Genomic DNA, 10,319 nt, shown 5'->3' with positions numbered 1-10,319 from the left:
GGAGAGAGGGGGGGGGGAGGGGTTGTTATGAAGACATCTCGTCTGAACTGTCTGAAATCTCATAAAAACTTCAATCAGACACTGCTCAGCTTGATCTAGTCGGTTTGGTGCCCACCGGTCCAGTGTGCCCAGTGCCCATGGCCATTGAGCATGAGAAATTAGCAATCCCGCACAAAATATCGCTTTTCCGGTTTCATCAAAACTCGTTGTTTCATGCAAATTGGCCTCGACCTAGGCCTAGGTTGTGGGAGTTTAGTATTGTACGGATAACTAGTGGCAGTTATTCGAACAACAATATTGTACGGAACTAGATAGAGTTTTTCGCACAATGGTATGAATAACCACTCCGGAAAAAGTAAGAAAAAGAGAGAGAGGAAAAGTAAGAGAGAGAGAGAAAGAAAGGGGAAGGGACTGATTATGAATTTTATGTTTTGATCCCTTTGAAGTCATGAAATGCAGTGTATATATAATAGCCTACTAGTAGGTTAAGCCCAAATAGCAACGGGAGACTATTCGGACTCGAGTATAGACCTCGCTTACGGTACAACCGGTGATTGCGCACGCGCACTGGAATTTGAATCCGAATAGCCTCCAGCGGCTGTTCGGACTTGAGTCCGAATAGCCACTTCGTTTTTAATATTTGCCCTTGTGGCTGCCAAAGCCTACTATCTGTCCCCGGTGAATTATGCAAATTTCGATGGCCAAATTATGCAAGAAAAATGCAAAATTATGCAAAAATTATGCAAGTTACCGTAACACCATTCGCGACATGTTTTGCACTTTTCAACAAGAATTTTCATGCTTTATGTACAGAAAACTTGAAAACAGAACATATCAGTATCAGTAATTTGTTGAGTATTTGGAAAGAAAACAATACACATCAGTCAGAAAAAAAACAACCAAAAAATAAATCTCTGTAAATTTCAGCTGTAGATCTATAGAGGAAAGAGAAATGGAAGAAAAAAAATAAAACAAAGGACATCTGGACCTCTGATGCTGGCACATCACAAAAACCTGGGACACCTGTCAAACATGAAACACATCAGAAGACATGAGAACAACTTTTGATGGATTGAAAAATAGAACATGCTCAAGGAACAATTTAAGCCCTTACCTTACCCTTACCCCTGACCATTAAGCAAGATCTTCTAACAAGGGAAATAACCACCTTTTTCACTTAAATGATACTTATTATGTCGATTTCTTCCCTTTAGTCACTTGGCGAGACGTTAATTGTTTTGTGAAAAATGAAAAAAAAACGTGAAAAAACGTGGAATCCAAAATTATACAAGTGTTGGAGAATTGCGCGAAAAAAAGCGCGAAAAAAAGCGGCTGGACGCGTGGCTGCACAATTGCATAATCCTATGGGAACAGTACTATTATCGATTTTAAAGACAACCAAGGGATCTTTAACATGCGCAACTTGCACGTGACCTCCAAGATTTTTCACCCTCGTCCGAGAAGACTAGATTTAGATCTAGGTGTACGTCTTTCCTACGAGAAGATCAGGGGTGTGGCGGAAAGACTAGCAGTAAGGAGCCAAGGAGTAGCAGTAGAAGAAAGGCTGCAGAAAGAGTCAGGAGCCCAACCCGACAGAGGAGGGGGCAAAGGAGGTGAGGGGGTGGGATTAGGGCAGAAAGTGGAGACCAAAACAGATGAACTAATAATAATAAATGCGACAAAAAAACCCCAAACAAAACGAAACATCGAAAGGATGTCATAAACATACACCAATCTGGCATTCATATCAGGTAGTAAAATCCAGTTGTTCATTATGGCGGAATATTTACAGACTTGTAGGGTCCGTAGATTGTAAGGGTCACCCCAATTTTGATCAAATCAATATAATATAACCCCCTGAAAATGAGTCTGAAGCCCGAAGTGACACAAATCAGGATCAGATGTCTTTACTTGTTTTAGTACTCTATGGTATCGATAAGCCCCCACCCCCCTGGCGGGCGCGCTTATTAATTTTCTGTTTTTTTGCCCATCCCCATTTATTATTTTCCAGCTTGCCACGACCGATGGTTTGTGTGTGTCTGTGTCTCTGTGTGTGTGTTGTGTGTTGTAGGTAGGCTTGTTACGGCTTATAAGGGTTGCCTTCCTTCTATCACTTCACTCTTGCCAATGCGTGGGACACAGGCTCCTTCTCTCTTGCATCCTTTGCTTCCTGATGTCAAAGCATGCTTTGATGACAAATGTTTATTATTGTTGACGTTGTGTTATTGTATGCCCAAACATTTTTACATATCACACAAACAACTGTGTTTTCCTGCTTATAAGAAAAGTCCCAGGCTAGAGATCGACGACCAGACATGATGACTCATTGATATCAACTCAAAACACACAATATGATTTACAAAAGAATACGACGTGTACAGTGAAATTCAAAAGCAAGCGTTAAAAGACAAAAAAAAGAGGAAAAGGAAGTGAATGATTTTATTTGGGATGGGCGGGCGTGGGGCAACAAGATTCAAAGTAGCAGAGTAGCCTGTCTATGTGCAGCGTGGTTTCGTACTGGGCTACACGGTAGACACGACAAGTAGGCATAGGCCTAGTTTAGCATTCACTCATAGTGGGGAAGAGGAAGGTGGGGTGGAGGGTGGGGGGTTGCGTGAGACAATAGACAGTGACTGACTGGCTGTTTCTTGCCTTAGGCCCCTACCGCACTAGGCCTACGACAGTTCGTCCCGGGACGGACCCGTCTGACGTTTGAAACCTTTGTTGAAATGGAGTGTAATGTACCGCACCTATTATTGAGACAAGACATTTTTGTTGCATTTAGTCCCGAGCAGTTGTGAAATGCTACAACATCGATGGGACAGAATGACCTAATCTGTTTCCTCTTTCTCTTTTTTCTAATACGGAGCAACAGCACAGGCACATGCAACCTCGATTTCTCCGCCTTGAAGACACTGTCTTGAATCTACATGTATCAAGGCCAAGTGCACGCGAAATTCAAATAGTGAAAAAAAAACATAAGTAAACAAAACTCACAAAAATTAATTTAACTTGGTAATTGGGCTTTAAATTGCGTTCCCCGTGTAATTTTTGCTAATTTTAGGTCGCTGATCACGAAAATCTTATATTTCTTACTTTTGGCCAATGTTTAAGAAATTTTTGGAATGCATTTTTAACTCCGCCTAGACCAACATCAAAGAATCCGCCTTATGCGCCGGATCAGTCCTGTCCTGGTGCGGTGTCTGTTTTGAAGCGAAAAACTCGACTGTGGGACAGGACAGCCCTAGGACTATCCCACGACAGGACTGTACTAGTACAGTAGAGATTCAGATTCTTGCCTCGATTCTCGGAGTCTAGGCTAGGAACCAGGTTAAAAAAAGGAGACGGGAGGCATCGACCCTGGGCGAACTCGAAGCTTTGAGTCTGTGAACGAGATCGATTCTTTGAGTCCTCATTTGGACTCGAAAGAATCGATCCCAGAGTCGATCTTGCCCTGGCCTAGTTTTCAGCCCTGAAGCCGCCTGAATCGATCGATAACCTACTTCATCACAATACTCGACCGTTTTCTAGATTTAGTAAGGCTTACGCTCAGCGTGACCCGCTCAGCGTGACCCGCTCAGCACTGGCTGCGTTCCGCAAGCTGGCTTGACTAGCCTACACAGTTCTAAAGGAATGGCAGAAAGTGATGGTTACCAAAATAAAGATTCGAAATATCTATTTTATTTAAACCATGTCCTAATTGCATCTTATGAAAATGGTGCAAGATCAAGCCAAACTTTGATTAATGAATAGGTCTATCTATAAGACTCATGGTCAAAACACAGAATTAGTGAAACACGTGAACCATGTGAATTTGAGGTATCCTTCCCTTTTTTTGTGAATGAACTGCCTACGTCATTGGAGCAATCATAGCCTACTATTACTATTTTTCTGCATTACATTACATACCCTTTCGATTTCTTGGAATTCTAGTTCAATCGCACAATACAATGCCCGTGCCGTGACTACCGGTTGCAATGTGGATTGAATATGGCGTGTGAGGAGAAGGAGTATGAGGTTGAATAATTTATTAATTTTGGACCACCTGTCTCCCCCCCCCTTTAATTATAACCCCTTCTTTTATTAATTTTGGACCACTTGTCAAACCCACCCCCTCCCCTTTTATTCGATAACTTAGAGTATGACCCTTTTTTTCCCCATTTTTGGCAGGCTAATTTTTATCTTGTTTATTTTTTTACTAATAGGCCTACACCCTTTTTTCTAGAATCTACATTTCTGTATCTAGATCTAGATCTATTTTAAAACTCACTGCTGTGTGAATTTTACTCTAAATAAACATTGGCCGCCATTTTCTTTCTAATTGTACCTCTGATACCTGGTGATCCCCACCTCTTTCAATCTGACATATCTCGACTTTCATTAAAGTATAGATGGATCATTTTTAAAATCAAAAGCACGACAAAAATGAACAGGCTTAAATAGGGCTCCCCTGTTCAGGCCAACTTAAGAGGTTCCTTCACCCTTTGGACTATCTTAAGGGGTATTTAAACCCTTGTTTTAGAAACTTAAAGGGTAAAAGGCAATATCTTGAGAGAGAGAGAGAGAGAGAGAGATAGAACGGAAATGTTTTTCTCTTGAATTAATGTTTTAATGAATGTTTCTAGTTACTCACGTTTCAACTGTATTTTGACTGTTCGTGAATTTATATTGCATTGTATATTTTTAGTGAACACGTTTTCAACCTCACTGCGAGACTGTTTTTCTGGTATAAAATTTTACACATATGCATTTATATTATGTATAATACTTTGTTTTTACGTACACATTTCTGTCGATTAATTTTTAAGATGTGATGTCTTTTTCATTGTAATGCGCATTGAACATCTTTTAGGAAATGGAAATGCGCAGTATAAATGCTATTTATTATTATTATTATTATCTCATAATTTTATAGCAAGATTTTTTGCTTGTAAACATTTAACTCACACTCACGTTCACACAGACACACACAGAGTGACCATGACTATGATTGAATGCTAACGATTTTTAATTATACTTAAGAAATAAATTGAGTAATATTGACTAGAATTAGAGTTGTGTCCATTTGGAGGAGGGAAAGGTGGTGGTGGTTGAGCAGGCAGTTGGACCTATCAAAAATAAAACAAAGTTGACGAACCGAAAGGGGTCAATTCCGAATGCAATACGCCAAGAAAAATAGACCTGCCGCTCTATGAAGTCTAAAAGTCAGGATCTCAGTGGTTAACAAAAAAATTGGGACTTGGTGAAAAAAATCGGGATCAACGACAAATCACTTAGAGGTCACTGCCAAGCTGACTGAAAAAATTTCCAGGGGTGTCCATTATTATATTCATGTATATTCCCTCTGCGCGCGCGTGTGGTGTGGTGTGTGTGTGTGTGTGTGTGTGTGTGTGTGTGTGTGTGTGTGTGTGTGTGTGCCCGCGCATGCGCGTGCATGTGTGTGTCTTATAATTATTTCTGTTTAAATCCTGAAGTACAGTAGTCTCCGCCTAAGATCCCGCCGCTTACGATCCCGGTTCGCTTAAGATCCCGTTGTTTTAGGAAAACAGAATTTTTACTATACAAAAGTCACCCCTGAGATCCCGCTCTGATGGTCTACATTCGGCTAAGATCCCGCATTTCAGATCATAATTTGCTAAACAAAAACCCGGGCGGGCACAGCCGATCAACCTAGAGTGAAAAGTTGAGATCAATAAACTGTCCGTCGCGTCAAAGATCAGCCACTATCGTGAATGTGATCACATACACGTTGTAAAACTCGATGAAGTAATACAATGTTTGCCCCAGACGGGATCACACCGGGGTGTGAACTGACCGACGCGTTTTTTTTCCCCACGCATCACACTCACACCTGAGCTCGCCACCTAAACTTGCATCACTCGCTGGGTGGGTAGGGCCTACACGTTCGCTCCAGGCAGGATCACATCGAACCGTGAACTCTTCCTTGACCATTGGAGCAGTTGTCTCTACTCCCGAATTTGCGAGACAGACTGAATTTTAATTGGTGGGTTCACAACGTAATGGTGTGTAACGACAAAGGCGGTTTGAAGGGGGGGAGGGGGACTCGGTCAGAGATGGAAAACTATAAACTTTTGACAGGTAAAGAGGAGGGGCAACTGTATAAGCGTAGATCTTGAGACTCATGATAGGATAATAAGTGAAAATGGCACGCCACATCCCACTATGCACCGTGATAGGTCATCAAGGTTAACCACTCTTTGTTCACCATACGTCATAAACCCAGAGAGACCATTTTACCGATTGTGAGCCTTAACATGGGTCACCATAGATTCTTCCCTGGGTTCATCGGTTAAGATCCCGGTTCGCCTAAGATCCCGCATTTCCTTGCTCCCGAGCACCGGGATCTAAGGCGGAGACTACTGTATCACGTCAAGCTCTCCTAGTCCAAGTGTTTTACTTGCCCCCCCCCTCCCCCCAGACAAGTCCCGAAAGATGCTTCAGCCAGTGCGCATGAACTTAAATTGACCCCGTCAACGGACGATCCCCGACACACACGGAACTCACACGCACTAAAGGTAGCAATCCATGTGCGGGACGGCAGCGGCAGCGGCAGCGGGACGATATGTGCGGTACCGCAAGTCACATTAAATCCATATGTGCGGCAGCGGTACGAAATGTGCGATATCGCAAGTGGCAAATTCAGTAGGGGAAGGCATGTTGGCGCCTTTTTTTGTTTTGAACAGCATGGCACCTACCCAGTCAAAACGGTCTAGGTGAATGAAACAAGAACGAATACTGCTGATGATTTGTAAAGTTGCAATTATCTTGATCTTTTGTCACTAGCATAACGAACAGGTCCATCCATTCCTTTGCTTTGCCATTCAGGACAGCCCAGAAGGCACCATTTGGGCATATCAAGAAAATGGGTGGATGAACGACGACATAGGGGTGCAATGGTTTCAGCAAGTTTTCCGAGTCAAATGAATTGACTGCATCACACAGAGATTCTTCACAGTCAACCCTATTCCACCACATTCATATTTTTGTCTGCGGCAGAGCTGCGGCAGCGGCAGAATCGCTCCTGGGTGCGATTTTGATCGTACCGCTGCCGTCCCGTACTTATGGATTCAGACATTGATATTTCTGTTGGAGCGATTTTTATCGTTCCGCTGCACATATGGATTGTCACCTTTAGTTCTGTCACGTGGTGCAAAAGCACGATTGAAGCAGTTTTACTGAAGGGTCTTGATGACGGGCCCGACTAACCAGAATTCGGACCAAGCATGTTTTGGCGAAAGTAGATCTTGAGAATGTCTTAAGTCGGAATACCCAATCAATACTACTTCCATTATAATTGAAATAACACGTGTGAGCAAAGGTCCAACACAACTTTTGGTGAGTCAACTACTAAATTCTACTTAGACATTTGGGAAAATTGTACTCTGAGTTTCTGCTGACAAAAAGTTTAACGAGTGCTTCCCGTAACAGAAAAGAAGGCAGAGTAAGATTTTTGAAAAATCCGGCGCAACAGGCGGGGGAAAAAAAAAAGGAATACACGCTATCAAAATCGGGGAAAATCGGGATGCTTGAGATTTAGGGCAGGGATGAGTAGCAGCTTCGGAAAATAAGCTGATTCATTATTCTCCAGAGCCATCCCAGGGTTCACATTCCAGTCTTTCCACACTTTCGATGGCGAACAATTCATGTTTACTAGACTAGTGTGTTAAAGAAGGATGGGGGAAATCTCACGGCAGGGGTAAACTCAAGGCAAGACACCGGCAAATTTTTTAATGAGCGACCAGAAAGTGGGCGGAGCTTCTGTGCTGAAGCCGGCAGGTGTTGCCGGAAACTGTTTGTTTGTTTATTTGTTTAGTATAGTGTTTTACGGCGCTCGCAACTGCATAAGGTCATATGAGCGCGCGGGACACACCTAATACTTTTTCGTTGGTAGGAAATTTTGAATTTTGCCCGGGTGGCGGCCGAAGCCTACTCTTATCGATTTTAGACCACCAAGGGATCTTTAACGTGCGCAACTTGCACACGGGCCCTCCGAGGTTTTTCGCCCTTGTCCGAGAAGGCTAGGTGTAGACCTTTCCTACCAGAAGATCAGGGGTGTGGCAGAAAGACAGCAGTTAGGAGGAGCCAAGGAGTAGCAGTAGAAAGGCTGCAGAAAGAGTCAGGAGCCCAGAGGAGGAGGCAAAGGAAGTGAGGGGGTGGGGGCAGAAAGTGGAAATGAAAGCAGACAACAGAACATTGTTAGAGATCAGGAAAGGATGTGAAAGGAAACAATTTTAGAGAAGAAAATTTTTTGGTCGCTACCCGGAATCGAACCCGGGACCTTTTTAATGAGAGGCCAACACCTTAACCTCTAGGCCACGAGAGCCCCCCCCGGAAACTGTGCAACAGCTGATAAGTAGGTCGACTTTTTCTGACACAGAAGGTGACTGTCGTGCATTTGTGTGGGTGTGTTGCAAATAAGGGGGAAAATGATGCTTGCCCGACGCACACCATCTACGTTTTAAAACGTACTTGCAAAGCCCTGAAATGAAATTATAAAGGGTAAAGCTCACGCACCACTAAAACTTGACTCATTCGCTACGTATTATTTTCGGCTTGTGGACGATTTTTTTTTTCGGGAAGGCGAAATGAGATGATGACTAGTGCGAAGTTCACAGGTCTTGGGGGTCATAAATTCAAATAAATATCAACATATTATATACCAACGTTTTCAGTAGGCTTTGTAGAACACATCTGTATTGTTTATTTGAGTATTTTTCAACTTTGGTTCCTGTAAGAGGCGATTATGCAACACAATTGTGATTGGCTGCCCATAAAATTAGAAAAGAAAACATTTATAATCTCAGATGAAACTCAAAAAATATGTTTGCACCTAGTCAAATTATACATCAAAATAACCATAACTGTATACAGAACAGGAAACTATTGAAAAATGAGCAGTTATTTACATGCATTCCATAATATTTGTACATTTGGATCATATTGAAAAAAAAAAATTTTTTAAAAATAATTTTGGAAAAAGGATCCCAAACAGAAAAAAACACTCGTATCTTATATGGAATTATTCAGAATTGCATTTGGAATAAACCTATACATGTCTTGGGTGGTACTTTTTGAGTAAATTGACCAAAAAGTAGTGATTTTGAGGAGAAAAAAAATATTTTGACTATTTAGATCTTGGCCTAGATCTAGCACTCAAAACTATTGATTTCTCAATTACAGTGCACTGGCAATTTGAGTCCAGTAGTATCAATATTATAAAGAAGAGTCCTTCACTTCTTTAGTGAGCAAATTAATGATACATTTTGTTGTGTAAAAGTACTAAGACTGGTGTCTGGGCTTTAATTTGGGCTTCGCGATAAAACAATGTCGTATAAACTTCGAAACCGTGTTTCAAAACTGAATCAAAACTTCCGATTTTCGGTGGTAACGCTTGACCCAGAAGTCAACTTTATATTATGACCTTTATTTTAACATGGATATGTGGATTGGAATAGAAAACAAGCTAAAATTGAACGTCGGTTCTCGAGCCGCCGGGGGCGGCTTAGCGTACTGACGGCACTTTAGCCGCGCCGCCCCCCTCGGCTCGGCGTAGCGAATGAGTTAAAGGGGATAATCTGCAGGTTTAATGCGTAATATACGCACAATTGTGCGTATTAGGGAGCCCTGTTAAAGATGACTCATCCATAGGCCTACGCCCAAAACTTGACAAGCGCCTGATTCCACCGTGCCATGACACACATAGCACCGATATGACGTCATGTCTTTTTAAAATATACTACTCTATCAAATTTAAAGATGGACAGGACATCATGATAGATTCTACAGATTAAAAATCAATAGTAGTATAAAACCTTACTTAATCATCAAAATGTCAGTAACTAGTCAATAGCCCATGTTCCAAAGCTACAAGTACTGAAATAGGCCTTCAACAATAAAAAATTTAATGCTTTTTTTATTTCATGAAAATGAGTCCGTAAATGAACAAAAAATGTTAGCCTGAACCATATGGATGGCTGTGTAACATAAAAAGAAATTTAAGGTCTTATTTTACATGCACTGGCTGGTTCTGGTTTAGTCGCCTATCTACCGCCGCACCATTCTCATTGTTCTGACAGGGCTGTCCATCATTACAAATTTGATGGAATCTTCGATTTTTTTCCAGTTTTGTGAAAAATTGATCGTATTACCCCTGATTCCGATTTTTTAAAATTTCAGTTGTTGTACCATAACTGACTGTCTTTTAAAAAAAAACCTCACTGGCACTGCCTACCTTCCCAGTGTTAAAGGGAAGATAAACGACCAGACCTGGACAGTCTACGTCACTACGGCATGTGCAG

The 10,319-nt window shown here is 41.8% G+C and overlaps 1 protein-coding gene across 5 annotated transcripts in view; it reads left to right on the top strand.

The window, feature by feature from the left end:
* The window catches only part of LOC101844973, a 37,519-nt gene that overhangs the window by 5,192 nt on the left and 22,008 nt on the right, over positions 1-10,319 (top strand). The gene's annotated exons all lie outside the window — the stretch shown is intronic.

Source organism: Aplysia californica, unplaced genomic scaffold, assembly GCF_000002075.1.
Source record: "Aplysia californica isolate F4 #8 unplaced genomic scaffold, AplCal3.0 scaffold00029, whole genome shotgun sequence".
Taxonomy (NCBI): domain Eukaryota; kingdom Metazoa; phylum Mollusca; class Gastropoda; order Aplysiida; family Aplysiidae; genus Aplysia; species Aplysia californica.
Note: the sequence above shows the minus strand (reverse complement) of the source record. Positions and strands in the feature narration are given on the sequence as shown.